Source organism: Corvus moneduloides, chromosome 2 (assembly GCF_009650955.1).
Source record: "Corvus moneduloides isolate bCorMon1 chromosome 2, bCorMon1.pri, whole genome shotgun sequence".
Lineage (NCBI taxonomy): Eukaryota > Metazoa > Chordata > Aves > Passeriformes > Corvidae > Corvus > Corvus moneduloides.
Window position 1 is genome coordinate 57,313,741 of NC_045477.1, and position 17,656 is coordinate 57,331,396.

The following is a 17,656-nucleotide window of genomic DNA, read 5'->3' on the forward strand; positions in this document are numbered from 1 at the left end:
GTCGGCGGCTTTGCTAGGAGGGAAGAATTTTCCCTCGGTCCCTTACAGCATCCCTCCCCGGCACACACACACACACACACACACACACATACACGCACGCTCACACAGCCGGACGGGCAGAGGCACCGCGCTGCCCGTGCCTCGCTGGCCGCCGCCTCTCCGCACCTCGGCCCCGCGCTCCTCGCCGCCGCGGGGCGTCCTCCGCCTGCTGCAGCGCCGCCGGGCCCGGCAGCCGCCGAAGGGGGGTGGCGGCGGCGGCTCCCGCTGCTCCGCGGCCCCGCACCGGCAGCGGTAGGTACGGCGGTCCCGCGGCGGCAGCCCGCCCCGGGCGGCTCCTGGCGCTGCAGAGGGACGGGGAAGGAGGGAGGGGAGGGCGGCGGGAGCAGGGCGAGACGCGCTGCCCCAGCCCCGCCTGCGGCGCCCGCCTCGCTCGGCTCCGGCTCCTGCTCCGGCTGCGCTCCCGCGGGGCCGCGCGCCGCCCCCGCCGCTGCCCGGCGCCCCCCGGGCACTGGCTCTTCCCAGTGAGTCAGAAAGTTTGCTCTCCTTGGCGCCCGGTGTTTGTTGTCGTTTGGGGTCCGCCTGTTTCGGCTGGGCTTTTATTTTCCCATTCCCGCTAGCGGGCAATTTATTTATTTATTTTTCTTTTCTTCCTTTTTTTTTTTTTTTTTTTTTTAATTGCAGTCGCTGCTGCAGCGCGGGTAGAACGGGTCTCCAGCGTCCGGCGCTGCCCCCGCCGCACCGGGCAGCTTCCCCCGGGGCACACGCGTGGGCAGGCGGGCAGCGCAGCCAGGGTAGCCGGAGCCGGGGTCCCTCCCGCTCCCTCTCCTTCCCTCTAAGAGCTGGGTGGATGCGGCTGCGAGGTCGCCGGCAGCCCCCCTGCAGCTGGCAGAACAGTTTTTGGTGGCAGCTCGGGAGGAGACTGTCCCATCCCTCTCCTGTTTCTCCTCGTTCCCTGAGAGAGTGTTTTAAAACAGGTTTCAGTGAAGCTATAGGTGACAGGATCCCGGTGTTACCGAGACCTGAACTCCGTTTTGTAACTAGCAGTGTTACTGTAGCAGGTTATCAGCTGGGGAACAGCCGTATTCGACCCTGGTGAGGAGAGGGATTGGTTGTGGGTCGTGTCCGTCTTCCTCTGCTCTCATCTAATCGCTAGAAGTAGCTTGCCTGTTGTTTGGGGTAGAGGAAGCTCGCTTGCACTTTACTCTTTTGTTCTTTAATTCTCAATGTGGTTTGGTAGGGGCTCCTAGTGTCTGATAGGAAACTATCAGAAACTATAGAGGTTGAATAAATCCATCTCTGGGCAGGAAGGACAAGAAGCTTTCAGGTCCTTCCCATGAAGTGTGTATTTTCTGTGTTGTGTGCTGCTACTTCTTTTTTTCTTATCACTGGGAGTTCTGCTGTAATGTGTAAAAAGCTTTGATGTTTTTCTGCAATGAACCTCATTCATTTTTTTTCTCAAATTTAAAATGGAATGATAAAATGCATGGGCATTATTAAGTAAGTTGAAAGGACTTTGAAATAGTGCATGTTGCGCATGGTGTGAAATTGTAGCTATACATAAAAGAGTAATAACTACTCTGCAGGTTTTATTTAAAACCTTCTTCTCTGTGACTTTGTGCTGAACTCTCTTCATCTGTCTCTCAGCTTTTAAGTATGATTGTTTTTTGCATTTGAGGTCTCCTGTCATGTTGTGGGAATGCATTGATAGGCACCCACATTTACCTGATTCTCATAATCTTTTATTATCTCATTTTACAAAGACTTGCCACGGTCAAAATTATGTGAAATTTTCTATTTTGGCTTTCAATTTTAGATTGCTTTTCCTGGTGCTTTTATTTATTTTTCTATTTGATTATTTATTTATTTATGTTACAACCAAAGAGGGAGGGTGAGAATAGGGAATTGTCTCTCTTTTATCTGTCCAAATGTACAAGAAAAGAAAAATAAAAAGATTGTGTAAAGAAATTAAAGCACTGAAACAACCTAGATCTGATTCCAAGAACAAAAATTACGGTGGCATGTGTGCTTGCCCGCACCAGGCATTCTGCAGCATGTGATATTTACAGAACTTGCAGTGTACAGTAGCTCTCCAGTAGTAAGAGAACACTTTGTATCCTTGGAAGTGAGAGAGTCTTTGACAAGTCAGCAAAACTATAGACACAGTCAAGGAACGCTGATACACGTGTGAGCGTGTGCATATATAAATATCACCAGATTGTTTGAGTTCATTTTTCCTCAGTATAATTTGTCTTCCTCAGCCTGGAATAGATACATACTTTCCCCTGAATTTTGAGGCATTTTTTACTGCTCTTCTCTGTGTGGATATGTTTTAATGTTAGTCTTAATCTTGCTGTAAAATACAAAATAATCTGGTAATAGATTTGGAAGACTTTATTGCCAGGCAAACCAGGCAGTAGATCATGAAATCAGACAATAGTATTTTGTTTCCTAGCAACTCCCTACTGCAAACAGAAAACAAAACGATGGTGGATGCTTCCACATCATGATAGCTATATCCTCAAGTAGTAGATACTGGAGTACTAATTATGCAGGGAGATTCAGTCCTATTTGTTTCAGCTGCTTTGTTAATATTTTCCTTTTGTGAGAAAGAGATTTGCTGGGGTAAATGCAGTTAAATGGTTAAAATTTCAGCCTGCTCTCTTAATAACGATGTCTGTTAGAATGAAGGGGGCACAAAATTAAGTAGAATTTTTGCCAATTAGAATGATTTGGAGTTGTCTGTTCTTATTGCAGGACTGTTTCTAAATCGGTGCTATTACAGACCCTTGAAAATCAGATATATCATCTCCTGTATGCAACATTCAATATTGTTTTGGATTTTGTGTTGTTAGTCATACTTTAGCTTTGTGTTTTAAAACTATGTTTATTAGAATGTATTGGGAAAAAAATCCTTTGTGGCTCCCAGGAATGGAAAGTAAAATCCTAAGTGCCTCTTTGCTGTGTTTACGTTCTTGGCACCCAGTTCAGCCTTTCCAAGGAGTTAGTGCTATCACCGTGCAGCAGGGTTGGGTCCTAAGCCATCATCCTTCTAAAAGTGCTTTTGATAATGCAGTAATTCCCTTAGTTAAAGTGCCTGAGCACTGAAATGGCATCTCTACCCTGGATCAATCTGGGATGCACTTTGTGCACTGCCATCTATCTGAAAAAATCCATTAGTGCAAGCTGGAGATGTGACCTGGGATGGATGCAGGTGTTAGTGCTTTGGAAGCTGCTGGAGATGCTGAGCTGCCACAGGAAAAGGAGGGTGAGCAGGCACAGATGTGTAGTTGTATGTAGTAGATATGTACAATGCAGCAGAGAAGTTTCTATGCTTTTGTCTCTCTTTTATAGGAGAAAATGGCAAAAAGTTTTTTGCAGAGTTTTACCTACAGGTGTTCACTATCCAGCAGTATTTACAGACATCACACAGTAAATTGAAACAGAGGTGGTTTTCCTATTGGTTGCATCAGTGAGTCTGTGAAAGTGAAAATATTATTCCAGTCTGGGAAACTGTAAAATCACCTGAAAAATTTGCTGTGGGGAAGACAGCAAACTTAGTCATGTATGCATTATTAAACAACAGGATTCGCACTAGGCATGGGAGGGGTGTTCTCTGAATGACTTAGGGGTTCACAGCATTATTTAAGAGATCCCATACACAGTCACAGAACTTATTTATATTGCCTATAGGTATTTTCCTGGGTCATCTCAAGTACTGAGGTACAAAAGGGTTACAACACCTGCTACTTGAATAAAAAGGGTTGAAGTGGAATGGTCAGAGAATATTATAATTCTGATAAATACCTATGAGTAGCTACCTTCTTGTCTATATTTGAAATCGCACATTTTATTGCCATAGCATGTGCGGATGGTTTAGTTTAGAACATGTTAATTGAATTTTGGAAGACTTTATGGATTGAGAGGAAGTAGTCATTTTCCAATTTTTCTTCTCCGTTTCTTTCTCAGATGGCACTACTCCCAAAACTTGAATCTTACAATTAGGTAGTCCACAGATGAAGCTTGATATGGCTGCCTAATAGCAGTCCCCACTTCACCTCTGCCTGTGTTTGCCAGGCAGCAGAATGAGAGAAGGCAAAGAAAACTAAAAGTACAAACAAAAATCAAGGGGGAAGAAGGTCACGAAGTGTTCTGTGTATAAACAGTGGAAGTCATTTGGAAGTGATTTTAAATATTCTCCACGAAACTCCTTTTATGCCAACTGCATTTGTTGCTGGTGATGAATATAAAGCTTACATCTGCTGTAATGTGGGTTAACCACTGATTGAGATAGCCAACCCATGGCTCGAACCAAAGACTAGTACTTTCCTCTCCCTTCTCCCCACTAAAGTTCATCTTAAGTGGAGCAGTGAGTTATGTCCATTCCATTTAAAGGTGTTTAGGAGATAGGAATTAAGAAATGGACAGCTTTGTTCTTTCTCTCTAACTGTGCAGTGATGGTCGTGGCTAATGAGCTGCCAGGGAATGGGCTGCATATCTTGCTGAGATACACAAGCCCTTCCAAATTTTTCACAAGGCTTGCTTTTATTATTATTTTTCAAAGCGGGTACTGAAGTAATGAGAATATAGAGTTACTTACTGCATGTTTAAACCTATAGGCTTAATGATTACTGTACTGAGGGGTATTTACTTAGATATTTATTTCTTGTTTTTCTTTTAAGAAAGGAATGAAAGCACGATGCCAGTTTCGGACTCTCTTGAAGCTTTGTTTTTAAAATCTTGTTACCTTAAATCCTTGAGCTGTCAATTCTTGCCAAATACAGAAAGTAAAGCATCCAAGTGATTACAGAAACTGAGGATTTGGTTCAGCAGAGCACTGACTTGCACACCCAACTTTTTTTTAAGTGTGTGCTGAAGCTCATCTCTGCTTGCTGAGATCAGCTGGATTTAAGAAAGTGGTGAAAGTTAGGCGTGTAATTAAATGCTTTGTTGAATAGGGCAAAACCTATAACCTTTTAAACTAATGCCTTTTCTTTGGAGTAAACAGAACTTCAGGACAATTCCTCTAGGATATTAGAGTGAAGGGAATAAGTAGGGGAAAAGGCAAGTTCTTGGGGCAAGGGGTATCAAATCAGGAACTTACTGATGGGTGATAGTGATGCTGGAAGGGATTGAGAATTAATACATGAGTCTGGAATGGGATTTGATTACAGAACAGCATGGTTTGTGCTTGAGCTATCAAGAAAAAGTACCATTTTAGTGAACAAAGAGGTGGGATTCCCTTTTTATAAAACTCTGTCATGAACACGTGAAAACTCTGAATGTCATCTTAACAGGAACGTATTGACAATTTGAGTGAAGCTCAAAGAAGAGCAACAAAATACCCAGGAGTCTGGAGGAAGTAGCTTGAAGGGAAATATTCAAAAATGGACATCTCTAGTCTGGGACCGAATAGGGAGAGATGGGTTAATTACATGTCTGTATTTGAAGTGTATTTTAGTCAAAGCAGTCAGATTTTTTTTCCTGACTTATGTGAGAGAATACCTAGAACTAAATGGAGAAATTGAAGAAATAAAAGTTTAAGATGAATTCTGGGCCAAAACTCAGTAACAGAAAAATGTATTGTGGCCTGTATTAGTTCGGGTGTAGTGTAAGCCCCCCATGACTCTTCAGATGCTTAAAATAAGAGCAGGCAGATTGTTGGCAGATGTACTGGAGAAGGCAATCCTGTGTTTTCCTGCATTTTCAAGGAGATGAAGTACAAGATCTAACAGCCCCTTTTCATGCTTCTGTTTTGTTCTAGTTTCAGCTGACGGTTACAGGAGGTCAGATCCCGGGCTAGCCAACCTTGACTTGGTTTTCAGTGCTGAGAATGTTGGGTTTTGTGCTTTTATAATGCAGGATTCAGAACAGAGTCATCATATGGGCTCAGGTTGAGTCAGTGATGGCATGAGGGATGTACAAGGATTAGCTACAGTAGGTTTTTTTAGTAAACAGCTATGGGTTATTAGTTTGTTTGGTTTCCCTTTTGAGAATGATGAGCATCTCAGGTGGTGTAGAGGGCACAGAGGTGACAACTTCCTCTTTCTTGACAGTTTCTGCAGCATTTTGTTTTATCATCTGAGGGCACTTACTGCCATCAGGTGCAATGATGGGTTGCAGGTACTACTTCCTTCCTGTCCCCCCCACCGCCATCCCCTGATCTCAGCACAGCTGTCTCCTGTGATCTGGCTAGTCAGTGTGCACTGCTAGTCCTGATGACCACTGCCACCAGTGGTGTGTTTTCTGGAAGAGACTGATAAAGGGGGAGAGACATAGGGATGATCTTTCCAAGGGTGCATTGCTTTAAATTTCTCCATCATCCATGTAAACTGGGAGAAGACTTAGCCAGGGAATGTGCAGGTTCAAGGTATAATGACAGCTTTCTAGTGGAACCTTTTCCTGGAATGAAGTTAATACACTGGTTTATTGCAATTCATGTTGCTCGAACAAGCATTCAGAAAGAAAAAAATGTTGTGCAGACTGATATCGTCAGGGAACGTTTTCCAACAGCCATGCCAATTGCAGAGGAGGAGGTGGACTTCCCTCTGCTGTGCTTATGGATACCTGACAGCCAACTGTTTAAACAAGACCTATTTTGGTAACCATAAGGTAAAAACCATAAAGGGATTCAGAATAACCCTTCTTCGCATGTTAATGATTAAAACAGTACTCCCATTGGAGTACCACATATGGGGGAAGGCTGATCTGGGGTAGAGCTGGTTGCTGAGACTGACCTTTGGTTTAAGTACTTGATGGTGCAAGAAAGGAGTGTTTTGAAGTAATGGAAGACAGGTTTAGGTCTTCTGTGTGCAGTATAACTTGGAAAAAACTGTCTGTTCAAAACCAGTACACCCCCTTTACACTGCAGGTGTATTTGCCCATATACAAATCCTCTGAGAGGTAAGCCAGGTTCAGTCCTTGCTGGTGCTTGTCTCTGGGAGTTGGTGGATATGTTGGTGATGGAGGCCTGAAAGAGGTTGAATGAAACTGAAGGAAGTTTAGGTTTTTAGGCAGAACATAAGGATTAAGACTGAGGTTGATTGCCAATGCATTGCTTCTGCAAGAGGGACAGTTTTTTGAGGGATGGATAATTTGGTAGATGGATAAGTCAAGTAAATTGAACCAATACAATTGAGTGGATCAAGCTTGGTAGGTGCTAGTAATTAAATTGTGTAGATTGGTTTACTTAGAATTACTTGTGTATGTTAATAGCACTCTTCTGTGTAAGATGTCTAAGATCAGGTTTGTTGGATGGGATGGTTTAGACTGAAATGTACCAGATAAATGTAGAATTATTATCTCCCCTTTGCAGGGATAAGCTAGCTCAACAGTAATCTTAATTACAACTTGTTTCTGTTAATAGATCTTTATTTTTAGAGTTAATTTAAATGAGGCTTTAAAGTGCTTTTATACAGGTACTTTTAACATAGTGTTACCATTTAGGATGTGGGGCTTTGTATAGTAGATCTTAACAATACATGTGGAGGAACAGTTCCTCCATGTCCAGAGAGGATAATACACAACTATTCTGGTATGGCAGGTTGTCTCTGTGTAGGTTTTAAAGGGACCTGTGCCTTACACACAGTGTAAAATGCTTCAGGACATAACAGCTCTGCCTGGGGTAGAATACAGTGAGGATTTAATAGTAATTTTAACAATTCTGTTTAGATGTATTCATTCCTTTAAGGAAGCATTTTGTCAGGGAAGCAAAGAAGAAATGAAATAGGAGCTGATAAAGGTGTAGGGTGAACTTGGGGAGGTGGATTGCAATAACCAGAATGAGAGCATGTTCTTAGAATGAGCACTGGTACTTCTGCCATTATAAGAGGTATTTCAGCAATGACAAATAAGTTTGTTTCATCTGAAAGCAGCAGATTGCTTCCTAATATTTTGCTGGTCTGACATTCTGTGAAATTGTGTTATATCCTAATTCAGTGGCTGCTCTGTATATAGAATAAGAGCTTGCTATTTTCTACCAAGTGAAGCATTCCCTCTTATTCTGCAATGGTAGAGGTATTTTGGTGTTAGAAATACATGGATTAATCTCTTCTGATGACTTCTGATAGATGTTGGCATGATTTAGAAGAGAGAGTTGCATTTTCTGAATAAGCGATCTGCTTAGTTTGGAGTTTTTCTCGGAGGTGGGACCCTTGCTTAGCAGTGAAATCTGCTGAGATCACAGCACAGGGTGATATGGTTACAGACACATCAGAGAGTGTGGCTGTGGTCCTCTGCTGGCAGATACAGATGTGAGCAGGCACTCTGTGGATTTACTAGCTCTAAATGGGTGGTCTGTTCATGTGCCCTCATGCCTCCCGTGCCCATGCCCATCTGGCTTTTGCTGTCTTCAGGGAGAGCATAAGTGAACGTAGTGGTGACAGACTGTTCCATGAGACAGCTGAAGATTTATAGATCCTGGAGAGTACATTTGATTTAGAATCTTCTGTATGTTGTCTTTCCATTAGTTTGGCTAAAATGAGCATCTCTTTTGTTAATTTCATTTTAGCAAATGAAGGCACCCTTGGCCTTTTTTGGATTCAAGTTTATTCATATCTTCAGAGTAAGAGGAAATACCATTTGTTCTGATGAATCATTTTCTGCAGTGTAATCTCCCATTTCATATGAACCAGATAGCCATTACCATTTTATTTTGTTGACAGCCTGTGAGAGAACATGCCATTTCAGTTCCTAGAGGGACCTGGGCAAAATTTGAGCAAGAGCCTCTGTATGCTGTTGCCAATCTACTTAGCTACCCAGTTTCTTGCCAATTCTGTAAGCTTAACACTGTTACATAAAGACATGTGAAACCAGGTATGGTGTATATGTCATTAGCTGGGTTTTTTAGTTTTATTTTTCATGGTAAGTTTGCTTAAGTTCTGTATCGTTTTACAGAACATATGTAATGTGTAGTTGATATGGTTTTCTTTACAAAAGGGAGGAGGGCTGTAAAGTCACCCTACGAAGGAAACTATTAACATTTTTTTAAGTAAAAGAAGATGGGAAATTGGAATTTCTTTTTCAGTCTCTTGGAAAATACTAAGGGAGATTATATAACTGCATAAAGTCTCTGGGGAAAAGGAAAAAGAAGGCTTGCTGATAATGAAAGAACCGAGTAGCTGCTTAATGTAATCCACTCGTCACGGAAAGTGACGAGAAGGGAGACCAGTGCAGTCAGACCAGGCTTCATTTGTTCAAATCTGGAAGAAGGCAGCACATCTGATGGGCAAGTCTGTATAAGGCCAGCTTGCTGGTCTGATACCTATGTTTACCTTTTCCACATTAACAAAGTCGATTCTGTTCAGTGCTATATACTACAAATAAAATAGAAATGATAAAAGTAATAATTTTCAGGCTTATCTTGCCCAAGAATGGAGGGAGTAGTTTGAAGTGAGTCAGCCAACTCACTGTAATCAAACAAGTCTTCTATACCTCAAGTGTAAATGCTTCATGAGTAGCTAGGCAGAAAGGATTAGTGGTCATCTTGAAATGATGAAGAAAATCAGTTTCTTTTGATTCTCCAGTGTCAGACAGGCTACCCGATGAAACTGAATATTGAATTGAAAGCAGAAGGTTGAATTTGATAATCCTGAAGATGAGATCTCCTGTGTCATTGAAGTACAACTTCAACCTTGGTAGCTTCAAGCTGGATACAACCCTTGCATCACTGAAGTACAGTTGTGATGATCACTGAAGTCACTGTTCTAGGTTTCAGTGGCTCTTCAATGTCATTTTGTTGTAGAGGAATCATTGTGTTATTGGGAGGACAAAGAGCAATAGCCACTCATGTGTTAAACACTAGGAAAATGAAGACTTCAGAGTTGGTGCGAAACTTCATTTCATGCTAATACAAAATGAACAATATAAAGTGAGCTGTAAGCCTGTATGTACTGCCCTTTCAAAGACATTTAAATTCACTAGTTCACTGTTAAACCGATGAAGGAAAAGGGCAATGCAAAACTAAAACCACAAACCAAAATGAAACAGCACTTCTGTTAATGCAAGGTGTTTAGTGAATGTGAAGAGTGTTCAGAGAGTGGCTAGAAGCATCCGTGAAAGGCAAAATGCAGAGCTTTGTAGCGCTCCCAGCCGTGTCTCTAAGGGATGCCACGGCATGGCTGTACAACAAGGAGGCATTCTGTAAGTGCCTGAGGATCAAGCGTAGTAGTGGCAGAAACAAATTGAAATGAGAACTTCTGAGGTAAGTTTGTCCTGATGCTGAGTTCACCTTGGTGAGAGAGAACTGTGTGTTTAGCAGTTGGCTGGAAACAAAAAAGAGTAGTTATGCCTCCTTCCTTCAGTTACTCATGGACATCATCTGAGGAAGATCTTATTTTCACTTTTGCCTCTACTCTGTGGTCCTCAATAATGCAGCTTCATTTAAACAGAAGTCGAATGTGACTTCTGTAAAGAATTTTTATACTGCATTGTATAATTCTTTTATATTTTTATATAAATATAAAAATTCCCCAGAGACTCCCCAGAGAAGTGGAAATATTAGGAAGGCAAGTAATGATGGTTTTGGAAGGATTTCCAGCAGAAACAGCCTGATGATGCTCCAGTTCAGATGGAAACTTTCTTCATCTAACTTACAAATAACTGACATCAGATATTTGAGAAAAATTATTGAAGGAGGTCTCAGTAGCTATAAAAACTGAATTGCAAGATTAATGTTTTATGTGAAGATGGAGAACTGGAAGAAATCTGACCTGCAAGGAAAAAGGTCTACAATGCCCAGAGTGAGTAGAGTAAAAGTAATAGGCTGAATATGTTGCAAGAAATAAAACATTTAGAAAGTTTTTCTAGTGGTAAGGATGCAGAAGGATCCTAGCATGGGTTGTGTGAACACTGTGGGGCTTTATCATGGGGTCTTTAAGAATTTGATAGATATAACTGTGTTGCCTTGAAAGGATGCAACTGATCCTGTTGCATGGTTGTTTCCAGCTTTATTTGTCTGTGATTCTCACCAAGCCCTACAGTGAGTGGGATAACAGGAAATGAGACAGTCAGAAGGAGCATGGATTCCTAACTTAAGCTGAAATCCAGATGATCACTCTGTTACCCTGTTTGTGTCAGAACAGTGGAATATATAGCGGTTGAGTTGTAGGAAATGCTGGCAGTTGAATATGGATGTTTCAGGCTTGAAAATTTTCTTCCCTGTCCAGCTAAGTGTGGGGTGTTTTTCCATGTTGCACAGTTAGGCTTGAGACATTTTGATAAATTCACTTTGTCATGCATGATCCCATGCTAACACAACTTGAGGTTCAGACCTGGCTGGTGCAAAAACATCATGAATCATAAGTAGAGAGAAAACTAATCTGTATTCAAAAAGCTTGTGGAGCTATATCCCAAGTTGTTAAGGCACCCCTGAGAATAAACTAAAAGAATGGTAGATCTTACTGTCTAGATACTTATGACCAGCTACTGTGTTTTTGTGTATTTTATTTAGAGTTGTGTGCTTTCAGTTTTGGACCATGTTGGAGGAATAATCATGTTACAAAATTAGTTTGGTAGTCTGTGGTTTGTGTTTTCAATAATAAATGCTTTATGGACTTCTTGCAGTGTTTCCAGTGGCTGTCTTCAATCAGAGAAAGAAAGTTGCCTGAGTTCTGGGAAGCATGTGGGGAAAAGACTAAGGGTCCATTAGACACTAGTTTCTGCTTTTCTCCAGATGTTTATTCCATAACTAGTAGTAAAAGTAGCACATAGACCAATAAAAATAACATAGTATGTTAGAAGTACCAGAATATGAGTTCTTTTGGCAGAAAATGTTGAACTCTCCTAGAAAACAAATTAGTTCCTGTGCATTATGTGTTCATGGAGGTTTACATGAGTAATGAGTCAAATGTTCTCTTAAGATGTATGGGGCCAGATTCAGATCCCCAGTGATTTAAATTTTGAGCAATTCAAAAGATATTTATGAGTTGTACTTCAATAACAGATTACAATCTGGTTCTTATTCCGTAGCATTTTAATAAGGTTATAAAAGGGAAATTCATCTTCATTTTCTAAATGTGTAGCAAGTTACCTAATTAATCCAATATTGTCTTCATTCTGGAGGAGGCTGTTTAACTTGAATTTCTTTGTCAAATACCATGCAGACAAGCTCATGTGGTGGTAACATTAACTAATGATAGAGTTATCGAGATATACAGTTCTGTCATTAACTTGAATTTTTTTCAATAGAGAAAGAACATGTTGCTGAAGAGAAGAAAGCATGCTATTTTTGCAGTCACTATGCAATTAGCTCATATAACCCCTGTGCTCGTCATGCTTTGTGTAAGATCTAGGGTGACCAACTGTAGGTCATTTGTGTGAGAACAAAGACCCTGGGGCTGAGAGAGAGTTTATTAAGATAATACCGTGGTGTGAAGATCAGCTGTCACAGCAGTTGCCTGTGGAAGTGTGTCTGTATTTACTGAATGCTTGCATAAATAAGAGTTGCTAGAGTTGGGATGTTTTCAGTACTAAAGGATGGGAAAACAACCAGATAAATGGGGGTGGTGAGCACAGAGCCGACTTCACCTTGTTTTCTGCAGGCTCTCCTTTAGTGGTGAAGGCTCTGTGGATTTTCTGATGCAAGGTTGAGTGCCTGCCATTTTAACCATGGGATGTTTATTATTTTTGTGCTTTAATCATCCCCTTATTTTCATTAAAATGAAGGGACCTCTGTCAGTTTTGGTCGCTCTTGACCAATGCCACCCAAAGTTAGCAAAGAAAATGGAGGAGAAACTGATGAAGTTGCAGACAGAGCATCATTTAAGATTCATTCTCAGGAAGTAGGGCTAAAAAGTGTTTTTCCCAGATGTTTCTCTTTCCAGATAGAAAAAAGAAAAGTTGAATTGAATTCTTTCATCCATGTCAAAGAGTACAAAGTGTGTTGTCACTTGCTGGTGCCTCAGTGTATTTGTCACTGGGATGCCTACAGCAATGTTCTTTCTAAATGGTTTATGAAAAATGGACATACAATCTGTTTAAAACAAAATAAACTCATTGCTTTTATCTGTTAAAGCAAAACAAAGCTGCTCTTGTTTGTAGACTGCTCGATGACCTTGGAGTTTGTGTAATGGGATGTCTGGTGTGCTGTTACTAACCACAGTAAGAGAAGCAAGCTCTTTGTCACAGTGCCTCGTAAAGCATTTTCTGTGTACGTTTTTCTACTAAAAATCTTTGATAATCTGTCGTTCAATATGAAAGCTTCTTATTTCAGCTTTACAAGAACATCAGATTCTTCTCTCTGAAGCACAAAGAAAACTCCATGCTTAAGATTCAGTTTTGCAAACCCTTCCCCCTTCTTGAAACATTCATATGGAAATACACCATTAACTGTGAAATTCCCTAGCAACCTTAACAGCCTAGAAGAAGAGATCCAAACCCTAGGAATACTCAGTTCTCAAGAGAATTTGTACTGTCTTTTGTTAATATTCATTATATTTTAATAAGTGATTTGATAAATCTTTTTGAGGGTCTCTCCTATTTTTTTTCTCTCCACTCCAGTGGTTGTTCTGTTGGAACACTGCAGTATTCCCACTGGTGGGAAGTGGAACCCAAATCTTCTTACCATCTCTCCTAGAAAGCCTTCAAATTCCACTTTTACTTGATGGTGATTCCTTTGCTAATTTCTTTGCCTGTCCATTTTTTTTTTTAAGTGATGAATTAGCCTTTGACAGCTGATGGAGGAATTATTAGCACTTTATAGCATAATAAATTGCTTGCTAACTCAGCTTAGGGAGAGAAGTCATTCCTTCATGTATGTGGTGGCCGCAATATGTAGTACATTGATGGGTTTTCTACCTCTTAATTCGCTTACCTAGTAAAGACTAGTCATCCTTACAAATCCAGAGCTGATGCTATGGTACGCAGTACCTTGGGTGTCTCAGTGCAGAAAATCATTTAGGCATTGCTTCAGCTTGTCCTTAATCCCACAGGAGCTGACAAGTTCTGGCAAAAAATCCCACTGCTTGATGGAGACAGGACCGAACCCTAAGATGTTAGCATCAAATGAAACTTCATTAGTCAACTAAATTAATTTCACTTACTTTTGTTCCAGCTCTGGTTTCTAGAGTAATTTTTGGGAAGGAATATAGAGCTGTGGTTGTTTTTTGGGGTTCATTTGGTTTGTTTGTTGGTATGGGATTTTTTTGGTGGGTTGGTTTTTGGTTTTTTTTAAATCTTAAGTGATCCCTTTTGTATGCCTGTCTCTCTATCACTTTTTGTCTTCTTTCATTTTTATAATCCTTCTTTCTCCTTTTCTTCATGTCTGTGATGGCTTAGGATTTTAGCTTTTATATTTTTCATATCCTGTAATGCTTTAGTGTTTAACTCTAAGACTCCATATAGCCTTTTAGCTACTGTTCTTCCATTCTGGTCAGACAAAAAAGATCCTCTCTAGGCCTGAACTTCAAGGACACCTTACTATCTCAGGCCCCAAAATATGTAAACAAAATGGATTAATGAGGAACAAACTGGGATAAATGACTTAACTACCTGAAATTGTAATTGGAGATTACAATTGTAATTAATTGTAATCAACCCCCAATATGCAAATGGACCAAACTTATAAAAATATGAAAACCCGTGACCCGGTTGTCCATTTTGGGTGTAGCCCTAGGGCTCTGACTGCCCAAAGTGTAACCTTGAAGACCCTTCAATAAATATATATTTTTTTTTTCTTTTATTCTCTTAATTTTGTCTAGCCTCTGTTTTTAGGTAGCCCCTCCAAGTCATCATCTGTCTGTCCCGTGTCTTTTTACCACAGCCTTCATTTCTTTTATATTTCAGATGTGTTATTTTCTGTATAATGCACTGTCTTTTCTATTGCTTTCCTTTTATTTGCTCTCGTCATCCTTTTTACTTGCTTTTCCCACTGTTTTATATTATGAGGCTCTGTCCTAAAGGTTCAAATTAATTTATTTCCGCATTGATTTTAGACTACTCTAGATTTCCTTTTTTGTATCCTGTGCTAGTGACAGAAATGTGCCTGTGTCATATGAAGCAAAGATGGGTAGTGGATGTAGACCATCAGTGCTGTATGGCGACACATAATTTCTTTTCATTTGAAGGCTTAGAAACTCAAGTTTCTCTCTTGAGTTCGGGGCTTGGGTCGGCTTTCCTGTCACCTTGCTCTCAAAAGTAGTTTTCTAATTGCTCCTTGCATTACATAAGATCAGTAGTATAAGAGGCTACTCATGCCTCTTTAAGTGTAATAGTTTTGTACAGTTTGTCAGAATGTTCATGTTTTTGCACTAAGAAAGGTTCTTTCTTTTATATAGGGATCCTTAATCTGAGGCAGTTGTTCCTAAGAAAGGGAAATTCATACCGTACAGTATATTTAATTATTTTTAAGTGGGTAAGTCAATTTGAGAAATGTGCTTATGTATTGTTAAGGTGCGTAATCTTAAACGTTCAAGAAACATACTCGCATGTCTTTAGTATCAAAATTTGAGTGTGAAATACGTAGTACTATTGGAAAGCTCAGTGAGTGGTGAGTCAAAGTAATTAAGGTAAAGTAAATAATCTCTGAGGTTCTCATTCCCCATGAAACTAATTTTGTATCTTATCCTTCATGTATTTAAAAATAGTTTCCTGCTAATTCAAGATGCTTGTGTACTATGCCTGTGAAGAGCACTTCAGTCTTATTGAAGGGATGGCAGATTAGGGAGTTATTTGCAGCAGACTATTTTTTTTATTTTAGGAGAGACCTTCATTCGGGCAATATAAGTGAACAAATCTTGCTGGAAAAACAGCTTGATGTACAGCAAGACAGCAGGTGATCAGCCAATCATTTTGTGAGGACTTATGATGGGGAAACTTCTGGTTTTTTCTTTAAAGGGATACAGGTGGCACTACTTTCTCGGCAAAGATGAGTTTTTCTCCTGTCTAGTAAGGCCTTAAATGTTCTGCTGTCCATGCTTTCCTGTTTTACCTCTACTATTTGGAATATAGATTATTTTATTTTTTTCCCTCAACTAATAAAGTGTACCTTGGGAGTTGAATGGAATGTATTAGAAGGGCTAGACTGCTCTGGAGCTGCAGTTCTGCTGTGCACGAGTCCAACAGTGGTCTGATGGGAGAGTGACAAGATTGAACTGTCAGCTCCATCAGTATCTTGAGTAGTCATCTTAAGAGGGCTAATATATCTCCGTGACATATCTCTGGGTTTCTGTGCCGAAGAAAATAAATATAATTTCTTTATTTATTTCTGTGTACATTCTGCTCGTGAACTCCTGAGGTTTTCTGTTGCCCAGAGAGGTATAATGCATATGTAGATTTATTTTTCTTACTCATGGAGGTGCAGGTGGTGAAATGAGGCAGCAAGGCTGAAATAGCGGAAGGGCTCCATTCTTATGTACAGTGTGCATGAAGCGTGGTGCTGTGAGGGAGCACACGGACTTGCTCTGGGCATGTAACACAGCTGCAAGAATTAGCAGCTTATGCAGTATGTGTAGTGCAACCCCTTGGGCTCTGAATTGCCTGCTTCAGGCAGGTGTTGTGAGTATCTGCTCAGTGTACAGGAACCCTGCAATGCAAGGTTCAGTCATAGCAGAGTTACATGCCTAAAACAGACAGTGTAGATGTATTCCCTCGCATCACATGGGGATGCATGTGTAGCTTATTAAATAAGGATGCTAACCTGTCTGGTAGTGAATTTAGAGGAGCTGAAGATGGTCCCTTTTATTTTTCCAGATCTGCAGCCTTCCAAGATGAGCTGGTAAAGTTTTTTTCTTTTAATGTATGTTAACAGAGACTTTCTGGTTAATTAACTGCAAATCCTTGTGCAAGCTTAGAAGGACTGGAACTTTGTGCACGTGTCCTGCTGTCATCCTCATGCTCTCTGAAATCACCGAGGAGTTTGGTGCAGAAAAACTCGATGCTTGGCCAGAGCCCTGCAGATTTGGTGAAAGAAAACAAAACTATCAGCATTCTTGAGAGCAGGTAACCTATTCAATGTAAAGGGAATTCTGTAACCTGTTATCTAGAGCAGGAAAGCTGCTTTTTATTAATCAATCAAACAAAATGTTGAAAATAATAGGAAAAATTACTTGAGGGAGGGAAAAGCAGAGTTAAGGAATATTAGTAGGCAGCTGGTACTGTTTGTGAAAATAGACTATTCTTAAAGCTTTCATATGCTCTGTGTAGTGTATAGGAAAAAAAAAAACTTTCCTTTTCTTTTCCAGAGAGAAGCCATGATTTTATCTCGGTAATTGAAAATAATGTCTGAAGTTGTTCTTGACTAAATTTACATGAACCCCTTTTATAATCTGTTGTTATCTTTCAGGGAATTTCTCAATAAATGCTGCTGCCTGTGCTTGGATGGCATGATCCTATATAGAAAACAAGGCCAAGCACATCCTATTCATGACTCAAAGAACAGCATTTCTAACCTAATTATGGTGCCATTTGGCAGTGATGCTGTAGTTAAAGGTGATTGTTGGTGTTTGTGTTATAAATCGTGTGTACTTGAATGACTTCATTCATGCCAGGCAGAAGCCTGACTAACTGTTTACTTACTCATTTTTTTTCTGTTCGTTAAAAATCCCTAAATGGAGAAAAGTGTTGTGAGTTCTGAATTTCTTTGATAATATCTGTTAATCTATCAGTCTATTTGTTACAAAAATGCTATGCTTTTCCTTAATTTCAAAACTTTCTTCTGTTGTGC

The 17,656-nt window shown here is 40.3% G+C and overlaps 1 protein-coding gene across 8 annotated transcripts in view; it reads left to right on the forward strand.

Moving 5' to 3' along the window:
- The first annotated feature begins 214 nt into the window (after positions 1–214).
- ENOX1 (ecto-NOX disulfide-thiol exchanger 1) overlaps positions 215–17,656 on the forward strand; it is a 359,067-nt gene continuing 341,625 nt past the window's right edge. For 7 of the 8 annotated variants that reach the window (XM_032099804.1, XM_032099803.1, XM_032099812.1 and 4 more), the window contains exon 1: positions 215–291. The gene's annotated coding sequence lies outside the window, so the exon portion shown is untranslated. The remainder of the gene's footprint in view (positions 292–17,656) is intronic. The other variant, XM_032099807.1, reaches the window with a different exon arrangement.